Genomic DNA, 17,608 nt, shown 5'->3' with positions numbered 1-17,608 from the left:
ATTTCTTTCAAAACAATATCAGTTATAGTTCTGTGCAAAAATTGTATTCTAATATGAGGCTTCAACAGCCGCAGTTAACCGAATGGAGCGGTTATCTTCTACTTGGCGTTTGCTTGGAGGTTCTCTGCCAGTGTGCGACTATCTGGACAAATCCCTCCTCCACCACTCAGTCAGGAAACACTGTCCTGGGTTCTTTTGGTAAATCATTTAGAAGATTTGTCTAAATCAGAACGCTGAATCCTCTTTTAAACCTGAAATTTAGAATGCACTTCTGCACTGAACGAAGACCGTATGCTGGGAGTTAACTAAGCTAGCGCTATCAAATGAGTCCTGTTAGTTTATAGACCAGCATTTGCCATTGATTTGACCCAAGTCACGTTTAGGAATGAATGATCTTCCTTGGCTGTGCTGCCATCAGTGTCACTATCACTTAGCACATGAAGTCCAAAGGAAAATCCTTCCATATCATAATAATAAGGGTCTGCAAAGGCCTCGTGTACTTGTGTCAACAACATGGATCCTTTTGTCTCCAGCTGATGAGCACATCTCTACTGTATAACTGAGGGTTCACCAGTGAACCAGTGATTTGCATGATTGGGTTCACTCATATTAAATATGAATGTGTGCTCCACTTCATACTCTGATATCACTGAGTGGCCACAGTGACCACGATGATTTTTAAACGTTCATTTTGAAAATGAGCATTTGTAAACAGTAATGCTCCATCTTACCTGGCAAGAACGAGCCACCGAGTGTCACTGGCGGAGTCTTTGATCTCTCCGGTTCTTCGCTCAAGCTGCCCCTGTCCTCCTCCTCCTCCTCCTCCTCCTCCTCCTCTCCCACGCTGCTGCCTATTATTTCCGATGTGTAATTGAGATGCAGAAGCATTGACAGAACTCATTTACTGTGATGGAGAACTGTGTAATGTGGAAGGGAACACAGATTATGACATCAACATGCACAAACACACAAGCAGACGGACACACACACACACACACACACACACACGCACACACACATGTTGGTAAAAGAGAATGTAATTTGGCACCATGTTTGAAGAGCCTCTTCAATTGCCCTGTTATTGTGGTCTCATGTAGCCGTGGAGGCAGAGGTGAACGGAGGTGAGAACGCGTTGTGGCGATTGCTTCCTACGCCGCGGCGTCCCTCGGAGTGTGTGTGTGTGTGCACAGGTGTTTATTATGTGAATGGCACATCAGTATGGCTGCGAGGGGCCGGCTATTGAAATGGAATTGCGCCGTTGTCTGGTGCTTTCATTAAGCCGACAAATCACGCACTCAAAACAAGAAAATGACAAACAAAACCTTGAATCGGAAACGCTGCGGAGGAATTCTTATTGTCTCTCTTTCGCATCGCTCTTCCATATTCTTCCTGCATCAGGACGACAAAGAAGGTTCATCCTCTTGAGACAAAGGACCTCAACTCACGCACACACACACACACACACATACACAAGAGCACCCGAGGTCTGCTGTCATACACCTCTCATTAATTCCTACCTGTCAGCCGGCTCCCCCTACCGTATCGGCCCCCCGAAAGGTGACAGCTTTCCAATGACTGACAAAGGCTCTTTAGGTGATACAGAAGATCCCCAGCAACCGCCGGCTTCTGTAAAGTGCCCCTCAAATGTCACTTTTGGTGCTCGGAGACGTGCGCACACACACACCCACACACAGTATTTTTAAAACAGAGGCCTGCTCTCAAGTCTTCAACCATCTTTGACATCCAGAGGCTGTGGATGTCACAGAGGCCTCAGCTCTTAAAGCTTTTAACATCCGAGAGAGATGGCGTTGTTTGACAGTCCTATCGGTGGATGCTATTGTTGCGTGTCGTTCTCTCTCACCCCCCCCTCCGAGTGCATTGGATTTGCTTGTTTTCTCTCTTGTAAGAGGCAGATAAGGAAGAGCGCGACACAGAACCAAACTTTCCCTCCGTGTCCATTCGGCTGTCACGCCTTGAGTGGCAACAGCGAGCAATATTGGTGTCGACTCGTGCTGGTGGGGAAGGGGTCAAGTACACAGAAGTACCGTGTTGACGTCATTCAGCTGTCGAGCCTCGTTCCAGAGTGCAACCGTACCTGCGTTCAGTGTTAATCTGTGTTGTGGAGCTGGTAACAGTGGGCAAAGAGATGTGCACACCTGAGGAGGGAAGAGCAGAGCAGGTACTGCTGCTCCAAGAGCAAACACATACTGTCTGACTGAATAATAGGGGTGTGAACATATTTAAATATGCACAGGTAATGGTATCAACAGATACAAAAAAAAAAACATTCAGATTTTTGTAGTTCTATTCGTCCCCCACCACCTATCCAATCAACAAGTTACACTAAAGATACCGATACACACCTTGTTATAATCGGGGGAATCCAGCCCATCATTCGTTCAGACCCTTTTTCCAGTATGAAAGTAATCAGTGCTTGTTGTCTGAGCAGCGACTGTTAGTAGTCAAAGCAACAACAATCTTCATGATACAGACTAACAAATTTCACTCCAAAATAATTGGAATGCCTTAATTGATCTAAAAGAGTCACATTTAAAAGGTAGTAAAAATCTGTATCAACGGGAAACTTACAAGATTGTTTGAAGTGTGTAGTTAAGGCGAGCATCGCTTTGCTGCAGTTTAAAGCAGGGAACATGTATGTGAGTGAGTGGGGGGGCGCTTATCAAATTAGTAAGTATTACACACTGTGATCCAAATGAAAGTCCCACCAGGGTATCACCGCTTGGAGAACAAAAGCCCTCGGTCTGTTGGTACGCCGTTCACTTTCACACCACACTACGGCTTTGGAAGTCCTCCTGTGTAACTCGGAGGGAAGAGCATGATGCGTTCTAACTTCCCTTCGTTGTCAGACGTTCTTCACATGACAGTCTTTTTTGAGGAAAAAGATAAGAGCGAGTTCTGTTAAGATATGAAATAGTGGCCCATAAACCAATTATCACAAGAAAGGGAGCAAAAAATAATATTTCACATCGTGCGGGTTTGAATTAACTCCATCAGTAAACCCGATGATTACATTCAGTAAACAACCACGATGCAGCGAGCGCTCTGAGCAAGCAGCCCTGCTCCGTGCCCTGCATTTGGATTAAATGTGCCGGTACAGATGTGTCTGTGTGTCTATCACTGTGATATTGATCTAAACGATAAACTCTTGACCCGAATACAACCCTGTTTTCTGTTTAACTGATCAAAGAAACAAAGTAGAAGTAGCAACTGCTAATAGTATGCTAATACTGTTACCACGTGTTGGTTAACACCACACTGACCTACCGATATTAAACCTCTAAAGGTCATTCATAACAGAAGAATAGCCGATGATAAGCACCATCATTTGCTTCTTGATATTTTCTGTAATATTTTGTTATATTGTGGTTTATCTCCTCATATCGGAGGTTATTTACTGCTTTGAAGTCAATAATGTTGAACTTTGAACCTTGCAAGATGATAATGGAGATTCAATTTTACATGATCCAACAGCAAGGGGACTATCACCCTTTAAAAATGCTGAAAATGTTGAGAATATATAGCTCAGGGATCCCTGCTGAAATTAATTATATAACCTATTGTAGCATGCCTCAAAAGTTCACGGTGCATGAAAAACTTAATATGCATGGCCTTCACCTTTACAGGCTCATAAAATTGTAGAGTTGTGCTTAATTTTTTTTTTTTATAATATGACAGAGATAATTTATTAAGAGTGCCATATGTTAATAGCACTTCACATGGGTGAGACTTTAAAAAGTTGGGTTTGATGTCCACTCACACAACCGCAGAAAGGTCAATGCTATTTTTTAATACGGCTCTAATGATATTCATGTTCTTAGTCGCCAGTTTTAAATTGGACTTTGTGGAACGGGGTGGAATTAATACGACTGTATTTTAAAAAATAAATTCAGAGCTTGTATGAGTGTGTGTGTGTGTGTGATAATACTCATAATCAAGGCTTTCCTGTGATTTAAGTTTGGAGTAGACAACACTTAAGTACAATTGTGAAATTATACATAGGATAACTATACTGGGACACATATGTTATAGAAGTTCATTTAAATCCTTTCAAATCACTTCATTAAATTGTTTGTTTTCTTAATAAGCGACCGAGATGCTAAGATTTTTATATACTATTTTCTGTGTTTTGTTCGTTGTATAAAGGGTATCTCATATCTCACTTTTTCTGTTTGATCCATGTCTTGGCTCTTATCACAACAACCTGAACTGCATATGAAAGAGAGGTGAAACTGTCCCTTTTAAACCCCGTTTTATGTCTCAGCTGGTCTGATGGAGTCGGGGCTGGTCTCAGACCAGGGCATGTCTTGCAGCCCCTTCCTACTACTTGATCACGCCACTCTGACATCCCCAGCAGTCTGGTAAGGTCAAGCCCTACAGAGTGTCAGAGAGGTGGGATGATGATGTATCTCTCTGATGCCTCAGTTTTTCACCCCTTGACTTTGTTGTTTTTCTCCTTTGCATCAGTGTCAATTTTTTTTTTTTTTTTTTTGCCCACCTGCCAGGGATGTGTCTCTCGTCAGCGCTGGACAGTCAAACCGTTAACCCTCACCTTACCTGGGCAGGAAAATGATTTCTCCTTTGGGTACCTTTTCTGTTGATTTTTCAAATATCCACTCAAAAATGTATTTTGTGAATTTGCCATCTTAATTATTTAACACTGGCAGTATTTGGCTCAAATCCTAGGTAACTAAACGGATGGTAAATGGACTTGCATAGTATTACCACATCCACAAAATGCTAGACATATAATTTTAGAATGAAAACTCACAAGTCAAAGCTTTGTAAAAATACACAGTGTGTTTATTAACTCACATACGCTGCATTTTCTCCATAAAAACAAAGGGATGTTCGCTCTTCTCCAGGATGATCACAAGTGGCTTGTAGGTGACAACAGCCTCGGTGATCCGGATGCCTTGCCCTAAGCCAGTCGTCCTGTGTGCCGCTGCCTCTGTAGAGACGTCTCTTGTTGTTAGCACGTAGCGGTGGAGATTTCAGCTGATCATACTGCACACTTCGCTGGAGGAGTTGAGGTCAGGGAATCTGCTATTCTTAGGGTGACCTCAGTCATATTTTTTCCCCATTACGTCTGAAAACAAATGAGTATAAATCACAAAAATGAGAGTCTAAACTGTAAGATGAAACTCACAATAGTAGATCTGTGTATTTGTCAGATGATGTGACTCAGGACAACACAATGGGATGCTGCTCTGCAAGATTTCCCTCTTGGTGTCGGTGTGTCTCTGCATCAGCGTCTCCGTATGAACATCGCGGAGGGAGGGAAGATGCGCGTGTGTGTGTGTGTGTGTGTGTTGCATGTGTCGGTGCTCAGGTGGCAGATACCCGAGGTAAATCATTTCAGATCCATTTATTCAGGAGCGAGTGTGCAGACGACACCTGCACAATGCTGCCAGAGAAGTGCCACGATGTCAGCGACTTTGTTTGCAGCTCTGACCCCCGGAACACGGCGTGTGTGTGTGTGTGTGTGTGAATGTGCGTGTGATCATGTGTAAGCACATATATAAGTACTGTCTCTTTACTGGTGTGCGGTAGCGTAGCATCCTGTTTCTTTATGTTGCTCAGTCAAACGCCTTATTCACAGAGACAAACAACAGCAGGGGAAAGCGTATCTCTCATCTGAACGTCTGTTATTTGTTATTGCTGTGTTGCTTTCAATGATTACCGCTTTAAATCTAGCTTCACTCCAGAGGGTGATTAGTTAATTGAATTGCTCTAATCAACAATCCGACGCTAAAAAGGAAGATTGTTTGGTTCTTAAATAGCGAATTAATTTTTAAAACGCTTTGAGATCAAATCAATGGTATTTTTAGTCCAGATGAATTTATATACTTTTTTTTTTTGATATGACAGCTGTCTTAATCGGTGTTCAAAATGAGCTCGTTTGTGTGTGTCATTTGCACGCTGACAGTCAGTTGTGACAGTTGTAAAGTGCTCTTGAAAAAGCGCCCGACGTGGACACTCAAGGCAGCCAGACGAAAGATTTGCGGGCTGTGATGTCTGTGTGTCAAATTACTTATCTCGCTAAGCATATGCTGGCACTTCAGAATCATATGCTTCAAACCGGCGGCCTTCAAAAGCGTCAAAACGGACTGTCTTATTCAACACATCAGTCATGTAGCCACCAGCAAAATGACTGAGATGTCATTTGCACTCAACAAAAAGCTTCCGGAGACATTTAAAGACACTCTTGATGACTGTTTCAATTTGGAGAAGGCTGTTAATGATATCGTCCCGGGTGCCTTCTGACAGATTCTTTTTCCGACGATACAAGTGAACGACAAAGACTACTTAGATGTTCACTTCAGCGAAAGGCTTTGCCAATTATTAATTTGAATCCCGAACACAATTAGTCAATCACTAAGGCACTCATTATTCAGCTGTTGCCCTGGATTTTTAAGAGTGGGCTAATCTTGGGTCAAGTTAGTCTGCCAGTAATGACAAAACATAAAATAATGATTCCTTCTATCACGCTGTCACACATGTTTTATGCCAATAACAAAGCCGCTGCTTGTGTGATGAGCCTGAAATAAAATTCTACAAATAATATTGACCTAATAATAGAGATAAACAACGAAGAAATATTTTTACCAAGCACTCTACTGCACAGTTTTCACACACACACACACACAGAAGCATTGATGCAACACACTTATCCTTGAGCTCGGAGCAAACATCCCCCTTGGTTTGTGCTGTTCCAAGTGTTAGAGAGGGTTAAACTATTTCGTTGCACTAATTGGCCAGTGTCATTCCTGACGTTTGAATAAACAGCGGAAAAGAGGGAAAGCTGAGACAAATGATGGCTAATTAAACTTGTGTGTGTGTGTGTGTGTGTGTGTGTGTGTGTGTGTGTGTGTGTGTGTGTGTGTGTGTGTGTGTGTGTGTGTGTGTGTGTGTGTGTGTGTGTGTGTGTGTGTGTGTGTGTGTTAGAGAGAGAGAGTGTGTTGCACAGACAAAAACCAGCTGACACAAAAATGGACTGACGAAACACCCAGCTTGACAAAAGCAACTACTTGCGATGGATACTTAACACGGAGAGAAAACGACTCTCTGCTTTCTTTGAAATCCTCAACTTCTCTCTAATTGGGTTTTCAGCGCTGACTTGGAGGGAAAGGGAAACAATGATTGGACACATTTTACTTTGAGTATTTTTGGCAGGAGCAAGCAAATTTAGGCTCGAATCTGAAGTGTTTTATCCGGGTTATAAGTCGTCATTCTTTTGCAATTACTCATATTGAATCAGAACATTCATTAAGCGGCAGGCAAAATGTGTACAAATCTGTGTCCAGCAGTTATCCCTGGGCTCTCGCTGCTGCTGGTGAAAACCCAGATAAAAACGTATCTTAAAGGAGAAAAAGATAGATAGATGGAAAGTAGGGGAAGCAAACTCTTAAATGAGCTGATGCATGTCCGAACTCCGACCCCCAGGGGACATTTGTTTTCCGAGGTAGCGCGTTGGCCCACCGCATCATCCCCCCGGGAGATATCTTCCTCACCATTTCTCTGCTACTTCACCTCGTGTTACAGCCTCCCTCTCTCTGTCTGACTGACTCACACATGTGAACGCACACACACATGCTCACATGCAATCCCTCAAACCCTCGCCCAACCCCCCGCCTCGCCTTTCTCACATTTGACCACTTGTCAAGGGATGTTTATGGGCCATTGTTTGCAGTGCTGATGATCATTGTCACTGGTTGATTCCATTACCCGTAGCCCTCTGATGGATGGGGCCTACCGTGACGTCCACTGATACCGGTGTCCTTGACCACTGGGGCAGACGCACTGAACGGAGGGGGCAGTGGGCTGCAGAGTTGGATCTTCTTTTATTCAGTAGAAACCATGTATCGCATCGTTTTGATTATTTTAAGGTGCGTCTGCAGGTGTAATGAGGCAAAGAAATCTAAAACGGTTCCACAAAAATCTCACGTTCATTTCTGAAATGTGGGCATAAAATGTGCATCCAACATTCCAACAACAATGTGACAAGATTACACATTTGATCAATTGACTGGTTAACATTGTTATCCCAAAAGACATTTGTTTTGCAGTTTGGGCATAAAATTGAAAACATACACGTGAAAAATAGTCAAAGCAATCTCCACATGAAGCCAACACCCTTGAGAAACCCCCTATTGTTCCAAATCTCTGTAGGGAAATAAATCTGGGTTTGGTACAGAAACAACTTGGTTAGTGATCATGGTGTGGGTTCAATTGGCTACTTTGTCGTCATGGTTACAGTAATAACCATGTGGTTAAGCTTAGGTAACAGTCGTGGTTCTGCTAGAAAGAAACCAGTCAGACATTTAATTCACCGTGTTTCTCAATAATAACATCGCCCGACTTCCTCTTTTGCTCCCGACATCGTTACCCATAAACAACTGGTTGTGAAGTCTTGGACACCCAATAAGACAACGTTTATGCTTTCATACCAGGCAGAGGAAAAGCAATACAATAAACGGTACAACCTTCAGTACTCCAGAATTGGAACGCAGTGCAGCAAGGAATAATACACATCATAATTTGAGCACCGGAAACTCTCATACGTCATATTGCTTAACTCATTGGCACTTTCTATATGAGATGATCCCCCTGCATCCTGCGTTGTCTTTCTATCATCCCCTTATGGTCCTGAACAGGATGCAACCCAGCTCCACTCAAAGCAGGGATGTCGTGCTGTCGTACACTCCTCACACATCTGGTGTTCTTTTTTTTATTCTTTAGTTTCAGTCATGTTGAAACACCATCAAAGCTTATTTTCAAAAAATGTGTTTCCATCAGACTTTGTGTCTTCTCTTTTTCACTCAACTTTTTCACCATAGCATCAAAAAAAATCTTACAAATATTTGTTGGAAACACGTTTTTTCATGTGAAAATGTGCATGAAAACAGTTGGACGGAATGTAAGTAATGCCAGTCTCATCTCCAGATTTGAGCAATCATACATAAATGATCCGATTACCGCGAACACCCAGACTGAGGTGTGTGTGTAGTTTGTTTCAGGCATGTACAAAGTTGCTTATCTAATAACACGAGTTTATATTAGTTTTCTGATAATGTCCAGAAGGATGTGCGGCAGCCTGCAAGTTTAATGGGAAAACCAATATAAAAGCAAATGCAGGGACTTTGTTGGCTAATTTAAAGAATTCCCTGAGGCAATACATTAAGTGCGGTGTTAGTTCTTGCTTCAAACGCCTTAATTCAGACGAACCCCTTTTGCATCCACTCTATTGATAAGGAGTCGAGATGACGAGAGTAATGTGGAAGAGAGATGCGTAATAATGCTGTGGTGAGTTTTCCATACGCTGATTACAACCATAATTCATATAGCATAACTGAGTTAACATGATAGTTAGCGTTGCTTTCCGCTGGTCTTAATCACATTATTACAGTGCGTGTAAACACACCGAGGGGCTGCCCGTCGTCCGGCCTCCCGCAGTGCTCAAGTGTCACAGCGTTATTTGAAAACGTCTTCCACCATCTCATCGAGTTAGTGCTCTAGACGCATTAATACAGATGGAAGTGAAGGAATCGTTGAGGAATCAAACATCACAAGCAGACGACTGCAATTACTGATGGGAGAAGATGGGCTGGGATTTAACCGGGGGGCCGAGGCCACGGTGCGGCGGCGGTGAAGGATTGGCCGTGGTGTTTGGTGACGGGGGGATGAAGCAGTGTTGATGGCTAAAACATTTACCGCCGCTCGGGCTATCGCCATTTTTCACCGTGCCGGGGCGTCATTGATCAGGATGATATCTGGCACGTAGTTAAAGGCACATGTTTAACAAGCTTCTCCCAAAAATGGTCACATAAAGACCTTCCATTATTATTCTGAACAAAGACAGAGTTGTTTTCTATCCTTCAGATCAATCTTTTGTCAGCCCGTCCTCCCCGGACACATTACTTTTCTTAGGAAATGGCTTTTCCTGGATCAGACGAAATATTGCTGTCCGATAGGAACGATGCCAGACGCTGCACTTTGAGGTCGAAATTAGCCCCGTTTTGTTAAAGTGTCTTAATGATAGTTGAGTTAAACAGTTTTGGTAACTATCCACTGGACTGTCGTGTCTCATCCTTGTTCCTTTAAGACAATGCCAATGTGCAAAAAAAAAAAACAGGAAAACCCAAGCCTCCAATAAAACTCACATTAACGGCATTGCAATATGCAAAGCTATGCTAATTTTATGCATACTGTCAACCTACATAGTGGCTGTTCTTCGGTCATTTCAAAAAGATATGACTGCAATTAGACGACAATTGATTGAAATCATTTGCGTTTTATGATTCTGTTACTTTTGAGAGCTGACAGGGTGTTGTGCAATTCGCTGACAGAATATTTTCTCTGCTCGCAGAGATTAACTGCTATTATTGACCCTGATGCAAACCAACGGGTAATGCATTTCAAACAAACTCCTCACTACCTCGGGTGATTTGCATGTGGTGTCATTTACCATATTCCCTGATTACCTAATGATTTATGCTTTAATATAACGCACAGAGGCCCATCAAAGTAATATGCATGCTGGTACCTTTACAGTGACTTAACACGTCGGAGACAGAGAAAAATTGAAATGATAGTTTAAGGGCTGCGGGGGAAAAGAGAAGTCTTATCAGTTAAGACTTGCTTTGTATGTAGGATTTTTTTTTTTCTTCCTTCCCTTCTCTCTATGGAAGGCAGGGGTGCAGTTGATGAATTCTTAAGCAGATCTGGCTGATAATTGTATTTCATAACTGTCATGCGGAGAGGGACTGTCCGCTGAGAAGCTATTTGTGTCACTGCATCTCTCTCCCTCTCTCTCTCTGCAGCCTCTTCAATAAAACTCAAATCACGACAGAGATTGTTAAGTCTACCTCCAAGATTATTAAATCCAAATGAAGAATTTACGGGTGACACTTCATAACAATTAATCTGAGATGCTTGATTAATAAATCCCCCCCCCCCCCCCCCCTTTTCTCTCATTCTCTCTGTCTTCACCCACCCCATCACTAAAGTTGTCCTGTTTGAGTGGGATGGAGGAGGAGGGGAACAGACGTACGGCTGGCAGGATGGTTGTCAGGGACGACATGAGTGTCATTCTTTTTGATTAATGGAGCATCGTGACCCCGCCCCTAACCCTCCTTCTTTCCCAGCATGCCCACTCTCACCTCCGTAAAGCCCCCCACCCACCTCATCCCCAATCGCAGGTAAAAATAGATGTGGGCCAAGTTATGTTCTCTATTTGAATTCAAACTAGACGTGATCTGATGGGAGAAAAAGATAGGAAATGGAGGAAGGGAAGGAAGGAAGAAGTGAAGAGAGGAGTGGAAGAAAAACAGAACAAAACCAAATGGAAATGATGACAGAGACAGATTGAGATTGAGAGGAAAGTAAACGAGAAATGGAAAAAGAAAGGAGCAAAGGGAACAAGCCAAAGAAATGAATAAGGAAGGGGGGACGGAACAAGAGAAAGGGTATTTTTTTTTGCAGAATGTCACCTACCTAACCTTGTCACCATGTTAAGTCAGCTGTGATTAATTAGTTGAGTGAGACTAAGCAATTAGGTCAGGAGTTGGGGTGTGTACAAATGTATGTATGCATATGTTAATGCACAACATAATATGTACCAGTTTGTACGAGATATGAAAAACAAATGTCTTTCTGTCCCTCTCCATAAGGACAGCAACAATTCAGCCACTCATATAAACGTCCCATTGGGCGACCCCGAGCTGTGCAATTAGTGGCGAATGCTCTGATTATTTTTGCTATATTTATGAGAAAAGCGTTAAAGATGGCCGTCTGTCCCACGTGGGTCTGGATCTCACACAATTCTGCTTTGCATCAATGACACCGATGTACAATTTTCAACCGTTTGATATGCGACGTGCATTTGAATTCCACGTCGAATGGGAATTTACAACAAAATGCAAATGTATAAAATTCTCACAAATTCAGTTTTTGCCAGGTTCGCAATAAAGAACCCCAAGGGGAGCAAAAATTAGTGTTGGGAAAAAAAGGGGGGGCCCTGTGGTGCATTATCGCAGAAAAGTGGCCCCAGATTCCATTGAAAGAGTTTGAGGATAAGGAACCCTTAGACAAATCCTTGAACCAGTAGAGGCTTACAAAAGATCATATTTAACAATGATGGCTATATATTTTCCTTTTTGCAATTAAAGAGTCCCTCTGTGTAATTTAATGCTTCTTTTCAAGTGTCGGGTCCCTTGAGACTTGGCCTGTAGCTATGCCATCGCTCTTGGTGATTATCATTAATGAATGTCGGCGAGGACCATCCCTCAATGTGACTAGGGAGGAAACACAAGCCCTAATTAAAGGTTCCTATTCATAAATATATGCCTCAAACTGCACGGATCGACAGGCGCTGTGCACACAAGTCATTTTAATGTCAGAAAAGCACCTTTTTAAGAGCATTTTCCTGCTTAATGTACAGCACACCAGCAGCGATGACAGATTTTCTTTTCGCAGCCAAAGCCTGCAGCAAGGGGATCGGCGCAATGTGAGATTCATAGATTTAAATTTAGGAGTAAAGCTGAAGATTAGGATGCACTAATTTGACGTGTTAGAGGACTGATAAGAGAAGAGCTCGACTGCTGACTGCAGTCTTACCGTATAACTGAACACTATTATACCATTTTGTTGCATGTAATCCTCCGGAGACTCGTGTTTTATCGCAAAAAAAAATTGTTACAGGGAGCTCCTTGTGTTGAGAAGTCCAGCTGTGCACGGAAAGGTATTCTTCTATCTCCAGTAAGAAGTGGAAAAATGAAAATGTTGTACTGATTACAGGATGTTACTGAGAACGAAAATAATCCTCGTTGCATGTGTTCTCTCGTAAAAAGTCATTTTAATCATTTTAATTGCTGCAGACTGACGACTGCTCTGGTAAACGCCAGCGGCTGCATCGTCTCATCTGTTTCCCTGACGAAGCTATTGGTAATTGTTATATGTGGAAAAGATCATGTTAACATTGAGGATAATATTGAGTCTGTCTGAATGTTGTGGGGGGGGGGAGTTTCGAGGAGTCTTGTCGGAAAAGGAGCTTGGTGAGACAAACATTTGGCTTCCTCTCCTTCTCTCTTAATGGCTGGAAAATGCTAATTGGAGTGCACGTGTCACCGAAAACAAAAGGGAAGGGAGGAGGAGAGGGAAGGAGTGTGCATGTCACAACGGCTGGTATTTTGAAACGTGGAATGTGTCACTTTATTTAGCCGAGTTGGGAAGGATTTTTTTTTTATTTTTTTGCAATGTTTCCAGCGAGCATGAATCCTCAGATTAGGTTCTGCCTGTGGTGGTACGTAATGCAGCTCGTGTTTAAAAGGGGGAAACAACGGCTTTCTTGCGCTCTCTATATATTTTGCTGAACAATTATTTCATATTTCATGTAAACAAGCTGAAGTTGCTTCCTCTCCTTTCAGCCTTCTTGTTGCTATAAAATAACACCTTGAATCCCTGCAAAGACCCCCGGATCCTTTAATAAACCTGCGTCTGTCACCGCTGCACGGCATTTTATCACGTTCTTCGTCCGAACTGACGGAATCAGAAGGGAAAAAAAGCCCAGGTGGGGATTACAAACCTTTAATTGCATTGTCAAAACTACAGCAACATATCACATTTTTTTAAGTCTACACATTAAACAAGTCATGGAAAAGTAAATCTCTGTAAAATATCAAAACCCCTCTCTCTCCCTCTGTCTCCATACTCACACTTGGCATTTTAATTATGCAGTCTTATCTGATAGATGTGGAGATATAGCTCATGTCAAAGTTAGAGCCTCTTCTTTATTAATTTTTTTATTATATATTCTTATATTCAGCCTGTCGATGAGTGTCTGGAATCTGATAGGACCCATCATTGATTGAAGATTACTCAAGATTATGAAGAGAGGCATTATCATAAGCTGTGAGCCTTCGTCATTTTCAATGTGAACTTTATTTGAATGGCACTAAGGGAAAAGATGACACTCCCATTTCAGTCCACCGAGAATAAGTTTGGACACTGTGGCAGATCTCTCTACGACTGACACAAACATATAAAAGAAGTCCTGCAGTACTCGTATACCGGAAGAGCATAAACCTTTTGACATCGGAGGTTTATGGCAGCAAAATGGTTCGTCGTAGGCCAAAATCTCCAGTACAACATGAATTATTTATGAATTTTAAGAGGTAGACATTAAATTCTTGGTTTATATCATGATATTTTTTGTTGATATATGAAATACATCCTTGAATTTAAATCAAAACAAAAACTGTCCTAGTGTCACACACAAAGACACTCATTTTCTACCATTTTAATGTCTAATTAGTCATTTTTCTTAAATGTATCCTATGATGCTCTCTGTGGCAGTGATGATGATGATGATGATGAAACTAGGAGAGGAGAAGGATAGAGATAGTAATGGAGATGATGAATAGAGAAAGAGGAAGAAAGAACCACGACTTGTTTAAGAATTTCATTAAATATGAACACACAAACGTCAAATCTTGACTTTGATTTTATTTGTTTCTTGTTTGTTTGTTTTTTTGCTCATAAGATTTTTACAAATCATTTTCAGAATTGTTGTGTGACTCATGAAATTAGGGATTTTAATTCTGGGAGTTCATGTGAAAAATGTGCAACTGACAACATTTATATTTCACACATTGATATTATTAATGATGTTTTTCACTCACTATAAAACTAAAAACTGAATTTGATCATGTTTGTATAAGTAAATGTATATTGGTTGCATATCATTCCCAATATTCTTTTTTGGGAACCACACTGTTTACATTGTTTACATAAAAAAAAAAGCATTTTTATCATGATTTGGTCATCTAAATTGAAACTTAACATTTATTTGTTTTAGACGAGGTCCCCTCACCTCGTTGGATAACCTGGGGAACTCCTCCTCAGTACGATCCAGTAGATAATATTTTAGATATATGACTCATAAACAGCTTCTCTCTTTGTAGATGCTCACGTCAGACCTGGAAGAAAAAGAGACAAAAGAACGTAGAGAATAATGTATGTAAAATATACATGACAACTAAACGGATGTTCTCACTCTGGGGGAGTATCGTCACACGGAAGAGAAGGGAACAGGGTGACATCATGCCGTCACTGTGTCGCTATAGAGGGGCTTCATGTATACAAGTTGGGGGGGGGGGGGGGGGACAACTGCATTCAGCTTTAGTCACACATGCGCATGGACATGGGTGGTTGCATAGCAAGCTATTTGGATCATGATGTCCTGATCGTGTGAGAAATGATGTACATAGTCACTGTACATCTAACACATTGTACATATTAGGTCATAAATGTATGTAAGTTATATATTACTTTCAGGCAAGAGCAGTGCAAATTCTTTTTTTAAATAAAAGCCCAACTGATCAACACAAATGCCCACAATGAGATAAATTGGTTGTTTATATTCCGTCTAAAGAGACGAAGGACAAAGAAAAGACAAAGAAAGTATGAAAATTGCAAAATATTACAAAAGAAAGAGAATTTAATTTAAATTTGTTTTTGTCGTTTTAACATTTACTTCAGCAGATCTTGTTCTGCTCATGCACAGACATTTTAATGCGGGGATAGTTACTACCCCTTCCTCTTGAACCACATGTCCCCCCCTGCTGGCCCAGGATCAGATCCTGCACAAGCTTTTCTGCCAAGTGTGATTCCTCTGCTGTGCCTCTGTAAAAGCATGCAACCTTAGAGAAAGAAAGAATGATTGAACAAAAAATAAATAAAACTGCATGTCAATATAGTCCAGCTTTTGTTGCATGTTATGAAAGACAGTAGTTTCATTCTATTCTCAGTTTTAGTCCGTGACCTCGACATTTTCCTAAATCAAGATCCGACATCTTAATGAGCACTGAAGGTTGAAAATAGTTTAAAAAGCCAAAAATGTATTGAAATAAACAATCCAACATTTTGTTTTGCTTAGTTAATGTCTCATCATCGCTAGTAAAAGACATTGCGTAATAAAAAAAAAAGCTGTGAAGCAGTTTACATCTGCATCCCTGATGCAATTCAAGCCAACCCTTAATGTTTTTGTTCCGTGGATGAGAACTCCTGCAGTAATAACTGCACACTCGCACTGGATTTGCCTCACAGAAAAGCAAATTCAAGCATTTTTACTTCATACTCAACAACTGTATTCCCACTTATTTTTTAAATGAGCCAGTGTAGGCTGCAATATAAGGCATTAAAATGAAATGGCGTTTGTCTTAATGTCTGATCGGGGCTTCAATGTGATGTGTGTGTGTGTGTTTAAAAGTGTAAAAGAAATAGTATGCATTTAAAATTTGAGTAAAGCTTCTCCAAAACGAGGAACAATCATTTGTGAGCTGCAGCTCTTCTGTCTGCCTGTCTGTCTGCCTCCCTGTCTGTCTGCAGTCTTAAGGATGGTAATATTAGTGACGTAATTCCGCTCCATCAATCAGCGGGCAGGCCGCCTTGACAGACGGGGATAGACAGATGTTGGGGCGGTACTTGCTGTTTTTTTCCCCCACATAATAGGCGACCTCAGACATCATCTCTGCGCAGATGATACGTTTTTGCAGACAGGCAGTTGCTAAAAAAAAAAAATAAGGAGCGTAAAGACGCAGGGAGCTTGTGAGGAGCTTCGCTGTGCGTAATGAGGAGGAGACACGCGGCTGTTTGTTATACCTGCTCACTGAGAAAACGGACAGTCGGAAGGGGCGAATTCAGAAACTCACCAGAATCAGTTCAGTTTGCAGGGAGTTTGTAATCCAGTTTCTCGTTAATGATCCGGTCCAGAGGTCCGGCGGTAGCCTGGACTGAAGCCGGCAGAAAGGCGCATCCACGCTGAACTGTGCCAGCTCTCGTGCCATCCAACGTATGTCGTGATTCTATAACTCAAAACAAAAACACACAAACTTTCCCTTATTCTCTCTCATCTTCGCAGTAGATCACGCTGACTCTATTGAGATAACATTAGCCTACTTGTGTGCCCTTTATAAACACTTTATGCTGGATAATAGTTAGGACGGAGTGGAGGCTATATTAGTGGAGCCTCTTGTGGATCCGGAGCCCCTCCCCTTCACCACAAGCCCCACTTAAAAAAAAAAAGGTGTAACGAATCGATCCGCAGCCTCCTTTGTCCCGTTAAAGAGGTCACCGAAAATCTCCACATTTTAGCAAACTTTGGCTACAAGAGCTGGTGTGCACTGCACAGTTTACAGTTTGAGCCCGAGTGAGAAATAAAACATAGTTGTATATAATGTAATTTGCTTTAAGGAAGTGTTTACATTTTGCAAATTCCCTGAAATGGATGTAATAATCACCCAGGCCTGATTTACTGTCCGATCAACGTCTATAGATTTATTGACACGATTTTATTTGTATTTAGAAATAGGCAGGATTTGTATTGTCGATGGATCCATTGGAGTCCCAACCCCATACATCTATTAAACCAACATCTCATTTAGATTTTACCCCAAAAACCTCTCTCTCACTCGCGCACGTCAACTTTTTCTTCCAGGCACCTCTCATTCTGCTGTTTAAGCGCAACTTTACAAATCGGCCACTTGCGTGTTGAGGAACAGTGGAGGGGAGGGGGGGTAGGAGGAGGAGG

At 41.7% G+C, this 17,608-nt stretch overlaps 1 long non-coding RNA gene across 1 annotated transcript; it reads right to left on the bottom strand.

Moving 5' to 3' along the window:
- Window positions 1-4,842: 4,842 nt before the first annotated feature.
- On the bottom strand, window positions 4,843-17,030 carry LOC311027786. Its single transcript, XR_014598638.1, has 3 exons — window positions 16,731-17,030; window positions 14,891-14,996; window positions 4,843-5,107 (listed from the first exon to the last, which is right to left on the bottom strand). It is a non-coding gene; the product is annotated as an uncharacterized lncRNA (long non-coding RNA).
- Window positions 17,031-17,608: the final 578 nt, after the last annotated feature.

This window comes from Eutrigla gurnardus (assembly GCF_963514095.1).
Source record: "Eutrigla gurnardus genome assembly, chromosome: 17".
Lineage (NCBI taxonomy): Eukaryota > Metazoa > Chordata > Actinopteri > Perciformes > Triglidae > Eutrigla > Eutrigla gurnardus.
The sequence above is the reverse complement of the archived record's forward strand: the minus strand, read 5'-3'. Positions and strand labels throughout refer to the sequence as shown.